Source organism: Atractosteus spatula, unplaced genomic scaffold (assembly GCF_055471065.1).
Source record: "Atractosteus spatula isolate fAtrSpa1 unplaced genomic scaffold, fAtrSpa1.hap1 Scaffold_25, whole genome shotgun sequence".
In the NCBI taxonomy this organism is placed as follows: Eukaryota; Metazoa; Chordata; class Actinopteri; order Semionotiformes; family Lepisosteidae; genus Atractosteus; species Atractosteus spatula.
This window is the reverse complement of record NW_028296819.1, coordinates 228562-246613: the sequence shown is the minus strand read 5'-3', so window position 1 is coordinate 246613 and position 18052 is coordinate 228562. Positions and strand designations below refer to the sequence as shown.

The following is an 18052-nucleotide window of genomic DNA, read 5'->3' as shown; positions in this document are numbered from 1 at the left end:
GGACACACACACACCTGCCTGCCTGCCGAAAAAAAGAAAGAAAAGGTGTATATACTAAGTTTTTTGGAGGGAAAACGGCCGGCTGTCGAAAGGGGCCCGCCTGCAAGGACGGGGACACACACACACACACACACACACACACACACACACACACACACACAAGCCACGCCTGCCTCCCTGGAAAAAGGAGGAAAAAACTAAGTTTTTTGGAGGGAAAACGCACGGGAGCCGAAAAGGGGGCCGGCCTGCTTGCCGAGAGAGTCGAGGCGCGGGAAAGTGCACGGAGGGAGCACGGGAACGGGGAGGGGGAGAGAGAGAGACACAGAGACACACAGATGGACGAGAGACGAGACCGGAGAGGAAGGAGCTCCGGTCCACCTCGCTTGCTTGCTAGCTACGTCTGTCTTTTCACCGCTGAGAGAAGGTAGTGCACCGTTCCCGGAGGCGCTGCAATACCGGGCCGATGCGTGGAGAGGACGGAGCAAGCTCCTGATCCAGCTCCCTGTTCCAAAAATCCGTTTAATATGTGGTCCCCCGATGGGGGACGTATCAGATATTAAACTGATAAGAACAGATACTACACTTGATCTTAGCCAAAAGGCCGAGAAGCGATGCCCGACGCCGGCCTTGGGCGGGCGCGCGGGCGTCCGGCTGGCGCGCAGCGGCGCAGGCCGACGCCTCTGGAGCCCGGTCCGCACGCGGCTGCCGGCCGCCCGGACTCCGCTCTCCCCCTCTCTTGCCTGCCTGCTTGCTCGCCTGCCTGCCCGCCAGTCCCGGGCGGGGGCCCTGCTCTTTGATCTCCTGTCAACGGCCCGACAACGACCGCAGCCGCGGGGGGCGCCAGCCGGCCGGCCTCCTTAGCTTAGGCCCCTCCCACCAGCAGCAGCCGTGCCGAGTGAGCTGCAAGCGAAAGCGGACCGTCGGCACCTGCGGGCAGAGGCAAGGGGCAGCGCTCTCTCGGGAGGGACGGGGACACACACACACCTGCCTGCCTGCCGAAAAAAAGAAAGAAAAGGTGTATATACTAAGTTTTTTGGAGGGAAAACGGCCGGCTGTCGAAAGGGGCCCGCCTGCAAGGACGGGGACACACACACACACACACACACACACACACACACACACACACACACACACACAAGCCACGCCTGCCTCCCTGGAAAAAGGAGGAAAAAACTAAGTTTTTTGGAGGGAAAACGCACGGGAGCCGAAAAGGGGGCCGGCCTGCTTGCCGAGAGAGTCGAGGCGCGGGAAAGTGCACGGAGGGAGCACGGGAACGGGGAGGGGGAGAGAGAGAGACACAGAGACACACAGATGGACGAGAGACGAGACCGGAGAGGAAGGAGCTCCGGTCCACCTCGCTTGCTTGCTAGCTACGTCTGTCTTTTCACCGCTGAGAGAAGGTAGTGCACCGTTCCCGGAGGCGCTGCAATACCGGGCCGATGCGTGGAGAGGACGGAGCAAGCTCCTGATCCAGCTCCCTGTTCCAAAAATCCGTTTAATATGTGGTCCCCCGATGGGGGACGTATCAGATATTAAACTGATAAGAACAGATACTACACTTGATCTTAGCCAAAAGGCCGAGAAGCGATGCCCGACGCCGGCCTTGGGCGGGCGCGCGGGCGTCCGGCTGGCGCGCAGCGGCGCAGGCCGACGCCTCTGGAGCCCGGTCCGCACGCGGCTGCCGGCCGCCCGGACTCCGCTCTCCCCCTCTCTTGCCTGCCTGCTTGCTCGCCTGCCTGCCCGCCAGTCCCGGGCGGGGGCCCTGCTCTTTGATCTCCTGTCAACGGCCCGACAACGACCGCAGCCGCGGGGGGCGCCAGCCGGCCGGCCTCCTTAGCTTAGGCCCCTCCCACCAGCAGCAGCCGTGCCGAGTGAGCTGCAAGCGAAAGCGGACCGTCGGCACCTGCGGGCAGAGGCAAGGGGCAGCGCTCTCTCGGGAGGGACGGGGACACACACACACCTGCCTGCCTGCCGAAAAAAAGAAAGAAAAGGTGTATATACTAAGTTTTTTGGAGGGAAAACGGCCGGCTGTCGAAAGGGGCCCGCCTGCAAGGACGGGGACACACACACACACACACACACACACACACACACACACACACACACACACACAAGCCACGCCTGCCTCCCTGGAAAAAGGAGGAAAAAACTAAGTTTTTTGGAGGGAAAACGCACGGGAGCCGAAAAGGGGGCCGGCCTGCTTGCCGAGAGAGTCGAGGCGCGGGAAAGTGCACGGAGGGAGCACGGGAACGGGGAGGGGGAGAGAGAGAGACACAGAGACACACAGATGGACGAGAGACGAGACCGGAGAGGAAGGAGCTCCGGTCCACCTCGCTTGCTTGCTAGCTACGTCTGTCTTTTCACCGCTGAGAGAAGGTAGTGCACCGTTCCCGGAGGCGCTGCAATACCGGGCCGATGCGTGGAGAGGACGGAGCAAGCTCCTGATCCAGCTCCCTGTTCCAAAAATCCGTTTAATATGTGGTCCCCCGATGGGGGACGTATCAGATATTAAACTGATAAGAACAGATACTACACTTGATCTTAGCCAAAAGGCCGAGAAGCGATGCCCGACGCCGGCCTTGGGCGGGCGCGCGGGCGTCCGGCTGGCGCGCAGCGGCGCAGGCCGACGCCTCTGGAGCCCGGTCCGCACGCGGCTGCCGGCCGCCCGGACTCCGCTCTCCCCCTCTCTTGCCTGCCTGCTTGCTCGCCTGCCTGCCCGCCAGTCCCGGGCGGGGGCCCTGCTCTTTGATCTCCTGTCAACGGCCCGACAACGACCGCAGCCGCGGGGGGCGCCAGCCGGCCGGCCTCCTTAGCTTAGGCCCCTCCCACCAGCAGCAGCCGTGCCGAGTGAGCTGCAAGCGAAAGCGGACCGTCGGCACCTGCGGGCAGAGGCAAGGGGCAGCGCTCTCTCGGGAGGGACGGGGACACACACACACCTGCCTGCCTGCCGAAAAAAAGAAAGAAAAGGTGTATATACTAAGTTTTTTGGAGGGAAAACGGCCGGCTGTCGAAAGGGGCCCGCCTGCAAGGACGGGGACACACACACACACACACACACACACACACACACACACACACACACACACACACACACACACAAGCCACGCCTGCCTCCCTGGAAAAAGGAGGAAAAAACTAAGTTTTTTGGAGGGAAAACGCACGGGAGCCGAAAAGGGGGCCGGCCTGCTTGCCGAGAGAGTCGAGGCGCGGGAAAGTGCACGGAGGGAGCACGGGAACGGGGAGGGGGAGAGAGAGAGACACAGAGACACACAGATGGACGAGAGACGAGACCGGAGAGGAAGGAGCTCCGGTCCACCTCGCTTGCTTGCTAGCTACGTCTGTCTTTTCACCGCTGAGAGAAGGTAGTGCACCGTTCCCGGAGGCGCTGCAATACCGGGCCGATGCGTGGAGAGGACGGAGCAAGCTCCTGATCCAGCTCCCTGTTCCAAAAATCCGTTTAATATGTGGTCCCCCGATGGGGGACGTATCAGATATTAAACTGATAAGAACAGATACTACACTTGATCTTAGCCAAAAGGCCGAGAAGCGATGCCCGACGCCGGCCTTGGGCGGGCGCGCGGGCGTCCGGCTGGCGCGCAGCGGCGCAGGCCGACGCCTCTGGAGCCCGGTCCGCACGCGGCTGCCGGCCGCCCGGACTCCGCTCTCCCCCTCTCTTGCCTGCCTGCTTGCTCGCCTGCCTGCCCGCCAGTCCCGGGCGGGGGCCCTGCTCTTTGATCTCCTGTCAACGGCCCGACAACGACCGCAGCCGCGGGGGGCGCCAGCCGGCCGGCCTCCTTAGCTTAGGCCCCTCCCACCAGCAGCAGCCGTGCCGAGTGAGCTGCAAGCGAAAGCGGACCGTCGGCACCTGCGGGCAGAGGCAAGGGGCAGCGCTCTCTCGGGAGGGACGGGGACACACACACACCTGCCTGCCTGCCGAAAAAAAGAAAGAAAAGGTGTATATACTAAGTTTTTTGGAGGGAAAACGGCCGGCTGTCGAAAGGGGCCCGCCTGCAAGGACGGGGACACACACACACACACACACACACACACACACACACACACACACACACACAAGCCACGCCTGCCTCCCTGGAAAAAGGAGGAAAAAACTAAGTTTTTTGGAGGGAAAACGCACGGGAGCCGAAAAGGGGGCCGGCCTGCTTGCCGAGAGAGTCGAGGCGCGGGAAAGTGCACGGAGGGAGCACGGGAACGGGGAGGGGGAGAGAGAGAGACACAGAGACACACAGATGGACGAGAGACGAGACCGGAGAGGAAGGAGCTCCGGTCCACCTCGCTTGCTTGCTAGCTACGTCTGTCTTTTCACCGCTGAGAGAAGGTAGTGCACCGTTCCCGGAGGCGCTGCAATACCGGGCCGATGCGTGGAGAGGACGGAGCAAGCTCCTGATCCAGCTCCCTGTTCCAAAAATCCGTTTAATATGTGGTCCCCCGATGGGGGACGTATCAGATATTAAACTGATAAGAACAGATACTACACTTGATCTTAGCCAAAAGGCCGAGAAGCGATGCCCGACGCCGGCCTTGGGCGGGCGCGCGGGCGTCCGGCTGGCGCGCAGCGGCGCAGGCCGACGCCTCTGGAGCCCGGTCCGCACGCGGCTGCCGGCCGCCCGGACTCCGCTCTCCCCCTCTCTTGCCTGCCTGCTTGCTCGCCTGCCTGCCCGCCAGTCCCGGGCGGGGGCCCTGCTCTTTGATCTCCTGTCAACGGCCCGACAACGACCGCAGCCGCGGGGGGCGCCAGCCGGCCGGCCTCCTTAGCTTAGGCCCCTCCCACCAGCAGCAGCCGTGCCGAGTGAGCTGCAAGCGAAAGCGGACCGTCGGCACCTGCGGGCAGAGGCAAGGGGCAGCGCTCTCTCGGGAGGGACGGGGACACACACACACCTGCCTGCCTGCCGAAAAAAAGAAAGAAAAGGTGTATATACTAAGTTTTTTGGAGGGAAAACGGCCGGCTGTCGAAAGGGGCCCGCCTGCAAGGACGGGGACACACACACACACACACACACACACACACACACACACACACACACACACACACAAGCCACGCCTGCCTCCCTGGAAAAAGGAGGAAAAAACTAAGTTTTTTGGAGGGAAAACGCACGGGAGCCGAAAAGGGGGCCGGCCTGCTTGCCGAGAGAGTCGAGGCGCGGGAAAGTGCACGGAGGGAGCACGGGAACGGGGAGGGGGAGAGAGAGAGACACAGAGACACACAGATGGACGAGAGACGAGACCGGAGAGGAAGGAGCTCCGGTCCACCTCGCTTGCTTGCTAGCTACGTCTGTCTTTTCACCGCTGAGAGAAGGTAGTGCACCGTTCCCGGAGGCGCTGCAATACCGGGCCGATGCGTGGAGAGGACGGAGCAAGCTCCTGATCCAGCTCCCTGTTCCAAAAATCCGTTTAATATGTGGTCCCCCGATGGGGGACGTATCAGATATTAAACTGATAAGAACAGATACTACACTTGATCTTAGCCAAAAGGCCGAGAAGCGATGCCCGACGCCGGCCTTGGGCGGGCGCGCGGGCGTCCGGCTGGCGCGCAGCGGCGCAGGCCGACGCCTCTGGAGCCCGGTCCGCACGCGGCTGCCGGCCGCCCGGACTCCGCTCTCCCCCTCTCTTGCCTGCCTGCTTGCTCGCCTGCCTGCCCGCCAGTCCCGGGCGGGGGCCCTGCTCTTTGATCTCCTGTCAACGGCCCGACAACGACCGCAGCCGCGGGGGGCGCCAGCCGGCCGGCCTCCTTAGCTTAGGCCCCTCCCACCAGCAGCAGCCGTGCCGAGTGAGCTGCAAGCGAAAGCGGACCGTCGGCACCTGCGGGCAGAGGCAAGGGGCAGCGCTCTCTCGGGAGGGACGGGGACACACACACACCTGCCTGCCTGCCGAAAAAAAGAAAGAAAAGGTGTATATACTAAGTTTTTTGGAGGGAAAACGGCCGGCTGTCGAAAGGGGCCCGCCTGCAAGGACGGGGACACACACACACACACACACACACACACACACACACACACACACACACACACACAAGCCACGCCTGCCTCTCTGGAAAAAGGAGGAAAAAACTAAGTTTTTTGGAGGGAAAACGCACGGGAGCCGAAAAGGGGGCCGGCCTGCTTGCCGAGAGAGTCGAGGCGCGGGAAAGTGCACGGAGGGAGCACGGGAACGGGGAGGGGGAGAGAGAGAGACACAGAGACACACAGATGGACGAGAGACGAGACCGGAGAGGAAGGAGCTCCGGTCCACCTCGCTTGCTTGCTAGCTACGTCTGTCTTTTCACCGCTGAGAGAAGGTAGTGCACCGTTCCCGGAGGCGCTGCAATACCGGGCCGATGCGTGGAGAGGACGGAGCAAGCTCCTGATCCAGCTCCCTGTTCCAAAAATCCGTTTAATATGTGGTCCCCCGATGGGGGACGTATCAGATATTAAACTGATAAGAACAGATACTACACTTGATCTTAGCCAAAAGGCCGAGAAGCGATGCCCGACGCCGGCCTTGGGCGGGCGCGCGGGCGTCCGGCTGGCGCGCAGCGGCGCAGGCCGACGCCTCTGGAGCCCGGTCCGCACGCGGCTGCCGGCCGCCCGGACTCCGCTCTCCCCCTCTCTTGCCTGCCTGCTTGCTCGCCTGCCTGCCCGCCAGTCCCGGGCGGGGGCCCTGCTCTTTGATCTCCTGTCAACGGCCCGACAACGACCGCAGCCGCGGGGGGCGCCAGCCGGCCGGCCTCCTTAGCTTAGGCCCCTCCCACCAGCAGCAGCCGTGCCGAGTGAGCTGCAAGCGAAAGCGGACCGTCGGCACCTGCGGGCAGAGGCAAGGGGCAGCGCTCTCTCGGGAGGGACGGGGACACACACACACCTGCCTGCCTGCCGAAAAAAAGAAAGAAAAGGTGTATATACTAAGTTTTTTGGAGGGAAAACGGCCGGCTGTCGAAAGGGGCCCGCCTGCAAGGACGGGGACACACACACACACACACACACACACACACACACACACACACACACACACACACACAAGCCACGCCTGCCTCCCTGGAAAAAGGAGGAAAAAACTAAGTTTTTTGGAGGGAAAACGCACGGGAGCCGAAAAGGGGGCCGGCCTGCTTGCCGAGAGAGTCGAGGCGCGGGAAAGTGCACGGAGGGAGCACGGGAACGGGGAGGGGGAGAGAGAGAGACACAGAGACACACAGATGGACGAGAGACGAGACCGGAGAGGAAGGAGCTCCGGTCCACCTCGCTTGCTTGCTAGCTACGTCTGTCTTTTCACCGCTGAGAGAAGGTAGTGCACCGTTCCCGGAGGCGCTGCAATACCGGGCCGATGCGTGGAGAGGACGGAGCAAGCTCCTGATCCAGCTCCCTGTTCCAAAAATCCGTTTAATATGTGGTCCCCCGATGGGGGACGTATCAGATATTAAACTGATAAGAACAGATACTACACTTGATCTTAGCCAAAAGGCCGAGAAGCGATGCCCGACGCCGGCCTTGGGCGGGCGCGCGGGCGTCCGGCTGGCGCGCAGCGGCGCAGGCCGACGCCTCTGGAGCCCGGTCCGCACGCGGCTGCCGGCCGCCCGGACTCCGCTCTCCCCCTCTCTTGCCTGCCTGCTTGCTCGCCTGCCTGCCCGCCAGTCCCGGGCGGGGGCCCTGCTCTTTGATCTCCTGTCAACGGCCCGACAACGACCGCAGCCGCGGGGGGCGCCAGCCGGCCGGCCTCCTTAGCTTAGGCCCCTCCCACCAGCAGCAGCCGTGCCGAGTGAGCTGCAAGCGAAAGCGGACCGTCGGCACCTGCGGGCAGAGGCAAGGGGCAGCGCTCTCTCGGGAGGGACGGGGACACACACACACCTGCCTGCCTGCCGAAAAAAAGAAAGAAAAGGTGTATATACTAAGTTTTTTGGAGGGAAAACGGCCGGCTGTCGAAAGGGGCCCGCCTGCAAGGACGGGGACACACACACACACACACACACACACACACACACACACACACACACACACACACAAGCCACGCCTGCCTCCCTGGAAAAAGGAGGAAAAAACTAAGTTTTTTGGAGGGAAAACGCACGGGAGCCGAAAAGGGGGCCGGCCTGCTTGCCGAGAGAGTCGAGGCGCGGGAAAGTGCACGGAGGGAGCACGGGAACGGGGAGGGGGAGAGAGAGAGACACAGAGACACACAGATGGACGAGAGACGAGACCGGAGAGGAAGGAGCTCCGGTCCACCTCGCTTGCTTGCTAGCTACGTCTGTCTTTTCACCGCTGAGAGAAGGTAGTGCACCGTTCCCGGAGGCGCTGCAATACCGGGCCGATGCGTGGAGAGGACGGAGCAAGCTCCTGATCCAGCTCCCTGTTCCAAAAATCCGTTTAATATGTGGTCCCCCGATGGGGGACGTATCAGATATTAAACTGATAAGAACAGATACTACACTTGATCTTAGCCAAAAGGCCGAGAAGCGATGCCCGACGCCGGCCTTGGGCGGGCGCGCGGGCGTCCGGCTGGCGCGCAGCGGCGCAGGCCGACGCCTCTGGAGCCCGGTCCGCACGCGGCTGCCGGCCGCCCGGACTCCGCTCTCCCCCTCTCTTGCCTGCCTGCTTGCTCGCCTGCCTGCCCGCCAGTCCCGGGCGGGGGCCCTGCTCTTTGATCTCCTGTCAACGGCCCGACAACGACCGCAGCCGCGGGGGGCGCCAGCCGGCCGGCCTCCTTAGCTTAGGCCCCTCCCACCAGCAGCAGCCGTGCCGAGTGAGCTGCAAGCGAAAGCGGACCGTCGGCACCTGCGGGCAGAGGCAAGGGGCAGCGCTCTCTCGGGAGGGACGGGGACACACACACACCTGCCTGCCTGCCGAAAAAAAGAAAGAAAAGGTGTATATACTAAGTTTTTTGGAGGGAAAACGGCCGGCTGTCGAAAGGGGCCCGCCTGCAAGGACGGGGACACACACACACACACACACACACACACACACACACACACACACACACACACAAGCCACGCCTGCCTCTCTGGAAAAAGGAGGAAAAAACTAAGTTTTTTGGAGGGAAAACGCACGGGAGCCGAAAAGGGGGCCGGCCTGCTTGCCGAGAGAGTCGAGGCGCGGGAAAGTGCACGGAGGGAGCACGGGAACGGGGAGGGGGAGAGAGAGAGACACAGAGACACACAGATGGACGAGAGACGAGACCGGAGAGGAAGGAGCTCCGGTCCACCTCGCTTGCTTGCTAGCTACGTCTGTCTTTTCACCGCTGAGAGAAGGTAGTGCACCGTTCCCGGAGGCGCTGCAATACCGGGCCGATGCGTGGAGAGGACGGAGCAAGCTCCTGATCCAGCTCCCTGTTCCAAAAATCCGTTTAATATGTGGTCCCCCGATGGGGGACGTATCAGATATTAAACTGATAAGAACAGATACTACACTTGATCTTAGCCAAAAGGCCGAGAAGCGATGCCCGACGCCGGCCTTGGGCGGGCGCGCGGGCGTCCGGCTGGCGCGCAGCGGCGCAGGCCGACGCCTCTGGAGCCCGGTCCGCACGCGGCTGCCGGCCGCCCGGACTCCGCTCTCCCCCTCTCTTGCCTGCCTGCTTGCTCGCCTGCCTGCCCGCCAGTCCCGGGCGGGGGCCCTGCTCTTTGATCTCCTGTCAACGGCCCGACAACGACCGCAGCCGCGGGGGGCGCCAGCCGGCCGGCCTCCTTAGCTTAGGCCCCTCCCACCAGCAGCAGCCGTGCCGAGTGAGCTGCAAGCGAAAGCGGACCGTCGGCACCTGCGGGCAGAGGCAAGGGGCAGCGCTCTCTCGGGAGGGACGGGGACACACACACACCTGCCTGCCTGCCGAAAAAAAGAAAGAAAAGGTGTATATACTAAGTTTTTTGGAGGGAAAACGGCCGGCTGTCGAAAGGGGCCCGCCTGCAAGGACGGGGACACACACACACACACACACACACACACACACACACACACACACACACACACACAAGCCACGCCTGCCTCCCTGGAAAAAGGAGGAAAAAACTAAGTTTTTTGGAGGGAAAACGCACGGGAGCCGAAAAGGGGGCCGGCCTGCTTGCCGAGAGAGTCGAGGCGCGGGAAAGTGCACGGAGGGAGCACGGGAACGGGGAGGGGGAGAGAGAGAGACACAGAGACACACAGATGGACGAGAGACGAGACCGGAGAGGAAGGAGCTCCGGTCCACCTCGCTTGCTTGCTAGCTACGTCTGTCTTTTCACCGCTGAGAGAAGGTAGTGCACCGTTCCCGGAGGCGCTGCAATACCGGGCCGATGCGTGGAGAGGACGGAGCAAGCTCCTGATCCAGCTCCCTGTTCCAAAAATCCGTTTAATATGTGGTCCCCCGATGGGGGACGTATCAGATATTAAACTGATAAGAACAGATACTACACTTGATCTTAGCCAAAAGGCCGAGAAGCGATGCCCGACGCCGGCCTTGGGCGGGCGCGCGGGCGTCCGGCTGGCGCGCAGCGGCGCAGGCCGACGCCTCTGGAGCCCGGTCCGCACGCGGCTGCCGGCCGCCCGGACTCCGCTCTCCCCCTCTCTTGCCTGCCTGCTTGCTCGCCTGCCTGCCCGCCAGTCCCGGGCGGGGGCCCTGCTCTTTGATCTCCTGTCAACGGCCCGACAACGACCGCAGCCGCGGGGGGCGCCAGCCGGCCGGCCTCCTTAGCTTAGGCCCCTCCCACCAGCAGCAGCCGTGCCGAGTGAGCTGCAAGCGAAAGCGGACCGTCGGCACCTGCGGGCAGAGGCAAGGGGCAGCGCTCTCTCGGGAGGGACGGGGACACACACACACCTGCCTGCCTGCCGAAAAAAAGAAAGAAAAGGTGTATATACTAAGTTTTTTGGAGGGAAAACGGCCGGCTGTCGAAAGGGGCCCGCCTGCAAGGACGGGGACACACACACACACACACACACACACACACACACACACACACACACACACACACACAAGCCACGCCTGCCTCCCTGGAAAAAGGAGGAAAAAACTAAGTTTTTTGGAGGGAAAACGCACGGGAGCCGAAAAGGGGGCCGGCCTGCTTGCCGAGAGAGTCGAGGCGCGGGAAAGTGCACGGAGGGAGCACGGGAACGGGGAGGGGGAGAGAGAGAGACACAGAGACACACAGATGGACGAGAGACGAGACCGGAGAGGAAGGAGCTCCGGTCCACCTCGCTTGCTTGCTAGCTACGTCTGTCTTTTCACCGCTGAGAGAAGGTAGTGCACCGTTCCCGGAGGCGCTGCAATACCGGGCCGATGCGTGGAGAGGACGGAGCAAGCTCCTGATCCAGCTCCCTGTTCCAAAAATCCGTTTAATATGTGGTCCCCCGATGGGGGACGTATCAGATATTAAACTGATAAGAACAGATACTACACTTGATCTTAGCCAAAAGGCCGAGAAGCGATGCCCGACGCCGGCCTTGGGCGGGCGCGCGGGCGTCCGGCTGGCGCGCAGCGGCGCAGGCCGACGCCTCTGGAGCCCGGTCCGCACGCGGCTGCCGGCCGCCCGGACTCCGCTCTCCCCCTCTCTTGCCTGCCTGCTTGCTCGCCTGCCTGCCCGCCAGTCCCGGGCGGGGGCCCTGCTCTTTGATCTCCTGTCAACGGCCCGACAACGACCGCAGCCGCGGGGGGCGCCAGCCGGCCGGCCTCCTTAGCTTAGGCCCCTCCCACCAGCAGCAGCCGTGCCGAGTGAGCTGCAAGCGAAAGCGGACCGTCGGCACCTGCGGGCAGAGGCAAGGGGCAGCGCTCTCTCGGGAGGGACGGGGACACACACACACCTGCCTGCCTGCCGAAAAAAAGAAAGAAAAGGTGTATATACTAAGTTTTTTGGAGGGAAAACGGCCGGCTGTCGAAAGGGGCCCGCCTGCAAGGACGGGGACACACACACACACACACACACACACACACACACACACACACACACACACACAAGCCACGCCTGCCTCCCTGGAAAAAGGAGGAAAAAACTAAGTTTTTTGGAGGGAAAACGCACGGGAGCCGAAAAGGGGGCCGGCCTGCTTGCCGAGAGAGTCGAGGCGCGGGAAAGTGCACGGAGGGAGCACGGGAACGGGGAGGGGGAGAGAGAGAGACACAGAGACACACAGATGGACGAGAGACGAGACCGGAGAGGAAGGAGCTCCGGTCCACCTCGCTTGCTTGCTAGCTACGTCTGTCTTTTCACCGCTGAGAGAAGGTAGTGCACCGTTCCCGGAGGCGCTGCAATACCGGGCCGATGCGTGGAGAGGACGGAGCAAGCTCCTGATCCAGCTCCCTGTTCCAAAAATCCGTTTAATATGTGGTCCCCCGATGGGGGACGTATCAGATATTAAACTGATAAGAACAGATACTACACTTGATCTTAGCCAAAAGGCCGAGAAGCGATGCCCGACGCCGGCCTTGGGCGGGCGCGCGGGCGTCCGGCTGGCGCGCAGCGGCGCAGGCCGACGCCTCTGGAGCCCGGTCCGCACGCGGCTGCCGGCCGCCCGGACTCCGCTCTCCCCCTCTCTTGCCTGCCTGCTTGCTCGCCTGCCTGCCCGCCAGTCCCGGGCGGGGGCCCTGCTCTTTGATCTCCTGTCAACGGCCCGACAACGACCGCAGCCGCGGGGGGCGCCAGCCGGCCGGCCTCCTTAGCTTAGGCCCCTCCCACCAGCAGCAGCCGTGCCGAGTGAGCTGCAAGCGAAAGCGGACCGTCGGCACCTGCGGGCAGAGGCAAGGGGCAGCGCTCTCTCGGGAGGGACGGGGACACACACACACCTGCCTGCCTGCCGAAAAAAAGAAAGAAAAGGTGTATATACTAAGTTTTTTGGAGGGAAAACGGCCGGCTGTCGAAAGGGGCCCGCCTGCAAGGACGGGGACACACACACACACACACACACACACACACACACACACACACACACACACACACAAGCCACGCCTGCCTCTCTGGAAAAAGGAGGAAAAAACTAAGTTTTTTGGAGGGAAAACGCACGGGAGCCGAAAAGGGGGCCGGCCTGCTTGCCGAGAGAGTCGAGGCGCGGGAAAGTGCACGGAGGGAGCACGGGAACGGGGAGGGGGAGAGAGAGAGACACAGAGACACACAGATGGACGAGAGACGAGACCGGAGAGGAAGGAGCTCCGGTCCACCTCGCTTGCTTGCTAGCTACGTCTGTCTTTTCACCGCTGAGAGAAGGTAGTGCACCGTTCCCGGAGGCGCTGCAATACCGGGCCGATGCGTGGAGAGGACGGAGCAAGCTCCTGATCCAGCTCCCTGTTCCAAAAATCCGTTTAATATGTGGTCCCCCGATGGGGGACGTATCAGATATTAAACTGATAAGAACAGATTTATATTTTTATTAGAAAAAAGTTCGTTAACAAATCATAAAACAGTCCCACACCAACACCCCCCTAATGTCCCGTGCACAAATCCTTCCAGCGCTCTTTTGCTGCGGCAAACCCCCATCTATGAATGTCCCACTGGACCCTCCTGGCCACCTCCTCCTTCACCCTCCGCAGGATCCCAAAAGCAGGCTTCTCCACGCCGTGCTTCACCAGGTCTGTCCGGGCATCCCAGATGAAGGCCTTGACCAGGCTGACCAGTAGCCACAGCAGGAATTTCCGGTTCCGGCCCCGGATGCCGGCGATCCCTCTCAGGACAGACGCTTGCGTGATGGGGGAATCGGGGCTTACCTGTGCAAAGAGGGTCCCGCACGATCTCCACACCCTCTGGGCGAAGGCACACTCCCAGAAGACGTGACCCACCGTCTCTTCGCCCGCGCAGCCGTGTCGCGGGCACAGGCTCTGTCTGGAGAGCCCGTGCGCATGCATGACGGCCCTGACCGTCAGCCGACCCCACACGCAGAGCCAGTTCAGGTCCTTCAGCTTGTTATCCAGCCCCTCCGGCTGGACCCGCTGCCAGATGATCCGGGACACACCCGGGATCGCCGGCCGTTCTTCCGCCTTCACCATCCTGTACATGGTCCTGTGATTCAAACAGTTCGTCCCTTCCTTGATCCCCGGGTGTGCCCGCAGCCACCGCAGTGCGTGGCGGTAGTGCAGCGGGAGCCGCTCTGCTTTGGGGGTCGTGTTGGTCCAGACCGTCAGGTGCCGCATGCTCGCCGCCAGCCAGAGACTGACAAACCGGCTGCACAGGTGGGCCGGGTTGTCGTGCAGGACCGTGCACAGGCTCGCTATGAAGGCGCAGTCCAACTTCGCCGGGAAGTCCAAGATCCCCCGACCCCCATCGGCCAGGGGTCTGTACATATCACACCTCTTCACCCGTTCGTAGGTGTGACCCCAGACGAAGTTGAAGATGCTCCTCACCAGATCTCTCCGCTTCCGGACCGGCAGGGGGTACACTACCGCCAGGTGGAGAAGCAGAGGCAGGACTTCCGCCTTCAGTACCAGCGCCTTCCCGATCCAGGTTAGCGATCGTTGCTGCCACAGGCCTAGCTTCCGGTTGACTTTCCGGAACCCGGCCTCCCAGTTGACACCTCCAGGATCTGTGGAGTGAAAGCTTACCCCCAGGATCTTCAGCGGCCCAGTCGTCCGTGACAGACCGCCAAAGTCCCGCGGCTCGCTCGGCCAGGTCCCGAAGACCTTCACTAAGCTCTTGGCCCTGTTCAGTCGGGCGCCGGTACCTCTTGAGAAATCCTCGACAATGCTGAGCGCCCTCCCCAGGCCGCCTTCAGAGCCCAGGAAGAGCGTGACGTCGTCTGCATATGCCGCGATCTTCGCCATCTGCCCTCCTCCACCTGGCACCAGGATCCCATCCACTCCCGGATCCCTCCTGAGCTGGTCCAGGAGGATCTCTAGGAAAAGCACATACAGCAGGGGCGAGAGAGGACAGCCCTGTCGCACACCACACCGCACTGGAATATGCCCGCCCAACGCTCCGTTGACGCATACCCGGGATGCCACCCCGTTGTACAAGGTCCGGACCCACCTGACAAACCCGTCCGGCAGACCCTTCCTCTTCAGGAGTGCCCACAGAATCTCGTGATGGACCCGGTCAAAGGCCTTGGTCTGGTCGAGGCTCACCAGCAGGAGCGGCAGGCCTCTATCTTCCACCCACGCGATGACGTCGCGGATCAGCTGCAGGGTCCAGCTGATCTTGCGGCCTGCCACACCACACGTCTGGTCAGCCTGCACCAAGGCCGGCATCACTGTTCTCAGGCGGCCGCCCAGCACCCTGGCCAAGATCTTATAGTCAGTGCACAGGAGCTGGATTGGCCGCCAATTCCCCAGGTCTGCCTTGTCACCTCCCTTATGGACGAGGGAGATGACACCGATCTTCATGGTGGCACCGAGCCCATCACGATCCAGCACCTCGTTGAATACCTGCACCAAGAGCGGCTCCAGCTGGTCAAAAAAGGTGAGGTAAAACTCGGTCGGTAGACCGTCTATGCCAGGGACAGTGCCCTTCTTCATCCCCATCAGGGCAGATCGGATCTCTGCCCCTGACACTGCCCCGCCCAGAGCAGCGGGGTCGTCTACCGCCGGCTCCACTCCGTCCAGGAGCCTGCTCCTGATACCGGCGTCGGTCTCCTTCTCAGCAAACAGGGTGCTGTAATATTCTGTGGCACACTCCAACATCCCGGGTATGGAAGTGGCTACAGACCCGTCCGTCCTCCGAACGCCGTCAAAGAAGCCTCGCTCTTGTTGCCTCCTCACGGCGCCGAAGAACTGGGACGAGCAGCTTTCGTCATTCTCCCTCCAGACTCCACGGAGCCTGAAAAGAAAGTCCTTAGCCCACTGCAGCCACTTACCCCTAAGCAGGCTCTTGATGTGGGCGATCTTCTCCCCCTCGTAAGCGCCCCCTTGGTTCAGCTGCGCATACAGTGCCTCGAGCTCCTCCTGGAGCTTGGTGCACTGGCGGTCCTCCAAGCTGCGGCGGATCCTGCAGTACTTCTTCGTCACCACCGCGATGGTGCGCTTACAGGACTCCCACCAGTGCACCGCCGAACTGAAGGCGTCCCTCCTCTCCGCACATGCCCTCAGCACTGTAGCGATCTTCCTCTGGTATCTCGCCTCCTGCAGGACTTGCCTGTTCAGCTTCCAGTATCCGGCCTGGAAACGAGGGTCCTCAACACCAAAGGAAGCCGTCAGCATGTGATGGTCGGAAAACCAAGTAGGGGTCGCTTGCCTGCTTAGGGTCGTCCAGTTCGCCGAAGTGAAGACATAATCCAGCCGCCTGAAGGTCCCCCTTCCGTTGTCCCAGGTGTGATGTGCGACATTCTGAAATCCGTCCCGCAGGCCAAAATCTGCAATCAGAGACCGTAACCCATGGGCACCCTCACCTTGTGAGTCCCCCAGGTCGATGTTAAAATCCCCGCCGATGATCAGCTCTCTGTTTGTGTACAGCAGGGGCTCCAGATCTTTCAGGAAGGAGCCCTGCTGCCGCCGGTCCGCCGGGACATACACACCGATCAGCCGGGTCCGCACCCCGTGCCGGGTCCCGTCGACCACCAGCAGGCGCCCGGGGACCACAGAGCTGACCACCTGTGCCGCAAACCCTGGGGAACCACACAGGATGCCCACGCCAGAGGAGTTCACCCCCCCAACGCTCCACCACGAGGGCCCCTTTGTCCACTCCTTCTGGTAAGCGAGCACATCGTCGTGGTCTTTCAGATGGGTCTCCTGCAAAAAGCAAATATCCAAAAGCCTTTGGGACAAATATCGGAAAACTCCAGCTCGTTTCTCCCGGTTCCGCAGACCCCTCACATTAGCCGTGGCCACTGTGAAGGTCATGGCTGCTCCGGGGGGCTGTCACTCTCCATACCGTCGCTGGAGCTAGAGCTGAGTGGATGCTCTGCCCCTGCTGCACTGACCGAACTGTCGGTGTCTGTCCCCTCGATGTAGGTGACCGAAGGGACTGGGCTCACGCCCACCTCCATGTCAGAGACGGGGTCGGGCCCGGGATCGAGAACAAATCCGGGGCTGGGACCGAGGCCGGGGTCGGGGCCCCGGTCAGGGTGGGGGTCGGGGTCGGGGTCGGGGGGAGGGGGGTCGGGAGAGGGGTTGGGGCTGGAGCCCGGGTCAGGGTCAGGCCGGCGCGAGTACTCGCGGTCCGGGGTGTCGACCTGGCACGTCACCACAGGGCTCCCCTCACCTGAAAGGCACTGCGCCACAGAGAAGGGGCCCCGTGCCATGATTCTGTCTCCCTGCCCAGGGGGGAGGGAGCCTGCGGTGTCCCCCAGCTCCTGGCCGTCCTGCGTTGACGCTGGCGCTGCCCCCTCCTCCATCTCCTCCTGGTCTGCCATCACCTCCCGGTCTGCCATCACCTCCTGCTCTGGCGCCGTCACCAGAGCTGCTACCGTCTCCGGGACGAACTCCGCCTCCCCGTAGTACTCCCTGGATGTCTTCTTCTTCTTGTCGCCCGTCTCCATCTGTCCCTTGCCAGCCTGCGACCGCTTCCTAGGCTTCTTCCTCAACACGGGCATGTGGTGCATCTCCTCCTCCTCCTCACCTGCCCCCCGCGCTGCGGTTGGTCCTGCGTCTGCTCGGGCGGGGGGGGCCTTCACCACATCCGCCCAGCTCCCGACCACCCCGTCTTCGACCCGAGATGGTCCCTCCTGCGGATCGTCGCCGTCCTCCTCATGCTGCCTCCCCTTCCCCTTCCCTTTCCGTCTCGGCCGCACCACCACCGTCCATCCGGCATCCTTCCCGGCTCCCCCAGGGACCGCTCCACCACCATCCTGATGTTCGTCCTCGGTGTCCCCAGCCTCACTGCCGTCCGACTCCGTTTCTCCCACCGCCAGGCCGGATCCGTCATGGACAGCTCTGGCATACTCGGCGTTCCTAAGGAGGCAGTTGCGATACAAATGGCCAGTGTTGCCACACAAGGAACACTCTTTAACGGGGCAGTTCCGGGCCTGATGACCCCGCCGGTGGCACTTCCCACACTCCGCCGCGTTGCACTCGGCCTCCCGGTGCCCGGACTCCCGACACTTCCGACAGAACGGCGGCTGATTCCCGTAGAACAAGTACCCCCTACCTGGACCAATGGCGAAAGTGGCAGGCGGGTGGGCGAAACCGTCCTTACTTCTGTCGTCTGGCCTCAGCTCAACGTGATACTGCCTCTTCCCGGTCCAGACCTTATAGGGGT

The 18052-nt window shown here is 62.4% G+C and overlaps 14 non-coding genes across 14 annotated transcripts; all 14 read right to left on the bottom strand.

The window, feature by feature from the left end:
* Positions 1-422: 422 nt before the first annotated feature.
* LOC148808046 (U2 spliceosomal RNA) lies at positions 423-613 on the bottom strand. Its single transcript, XR_016088479.1, has one exon. It is a non-coding gene; the product is annotated as a U2 spliceosomal RNA (small nuclear RNA).
* A 785-nt stretch (positions 614-1398) lies between these two features.
* On the bottom strand, positions 1399-1589 carry LOC148808045 (U2 spliceosomal RNA). Its single transcript, XR_016088478.1, has one exon. It is a non-coding gene; the product is annotated as a U2 spliceosomal RNA (small nuclear RNA).
* Positions 1590-2374: 785 nt separating this feature from the next.
* Positions 2375-2565, bottom strand: LOC148808044 (U2 spliceosomal RNA). Its single transcript, XR_016088477.1, has one exon. It is a non-coding gene; the product is annotated as a U2 spliceosomal RNA (small nuclear RNA).
* A 795-nt stretch (positions 2566-3360) lies between these two features.
* LOC148808043 (U2 spliceosomal RNA) lies at positions 3361-3551 on the bottom strand. The gene has a single exon (XR_016088476.1). It is a non-coding gene; the product is annotated as a U2 spliceosomal RNA (small nuclear RNA).
* A 783-nt stretch (positions 3552-4334) lies between these two features.
* LOC148808042 (U2 spliceosomal RNA) lies at positions 4335-4525 on the bottom strand. The gene has a single exon (XR_016088475.1). It is a non-coding gene; the product is annotated as a U2 spliceosomal RNA (small nuclear RNA).
* A 787-nt stretch (positions 4526-5312) lies between these two features.
* Positions 5313-5503, bottom strand: LOC148808041 (U2 spliceosomal RNA). Its single transcript, XR_016088474.1, has one exon. It is a non-coding gene; the product is annotated as a U2 spliceosomal RNA (small nuclear RNA).
* Positions 5504-6290: 787 nt separating this feature from the next.
* Positions 6291-6481, bottom strand: LOC148808040 (U2 spliceosomal RNA). Its single transcript, XR_016088473.1, has one exon. It is a non-coding gene; the product is annotated as a U2 spliceosomal RNA (small nuclear RNA).
* Positions 6482-7270: 789 nt separating this feature from the next.
* Positions 7271-7461, bottom strand: LOC148808039 (U2 spliceosomal RNA). The gene has a single exon (XR_016088472.1). It is a non-coding gene; the product is annotated as a U2 spliceosomal RNA (small nuclear RNA).
* Positions 7462-8248: 787 nt separating this feature from the next.
* LOC148808038 (U2 spliceosomal RNA) lies at positions 8249-8439 on the bottom strand. The gene has a single exon (XR_016088471.1). It is a non-coding gene; the product is annotated as a U2 spliceosomal RNA (small nuclear RNA).
* A 785-nt stretch (positions 8440-9224) lies between these two features.
* On the bottom strand, positions 9225-9415 carry LOC148808037 (U2 spliceosomal RNA). Its single transcript, XR_016088470.1, has one exon. It is a non-coding gene; the product is annotated as a U2 spliceosomal RNA (small nuclear RNA).
* Positions 9416-10202: 787 nt separating this feature from the next.
* Positions 10203-10393, bottom strand: LOC148808036 (U2 spliceosomal RNA). The gene has a single exon (XR_016088468.1). It is a non-coding gene; the product is annotated as a U2 spliceosomal RNA (small nuclear RNA).
* A 789-nt stretch (positions 10394-11182) lies between these two features.
* On the bottom strand, positions 11183-11373 carry LOC148808035 (U2 spliceosomal RNA). The gene has a single exon (XR_016088467.1). It is a non-coding gene; the product is annotated as a U2 spliceosomal RNA (small nuclear RNA).
* Positions 11374-12158: 785 nt separating this feature from the next.
* Positions 12159-12349, bottom strand: LOC148808034 (U2 spliceosomal RNA). The gene has a single exon (XR_016088466.1). It is a non-coding gene; the product is annotated as a U2 spliceosomal RNA (small nuclear RNA).
* A 787-nt stretch (positions 12350-13136) lies between these two features.
* On the bottom strand, positions 13137-13325 carry LOC148808033 (U2 spliceosomal RNA). Its single transcript, XR_016088516.1, has one exon. It is a non-coding gene; the product is annotated as a U2 spliceosomal RNA (small nuclear RNA).
* Between the last annotated feature and the right edge of the window lie 4727 nt (positions 13326-18052).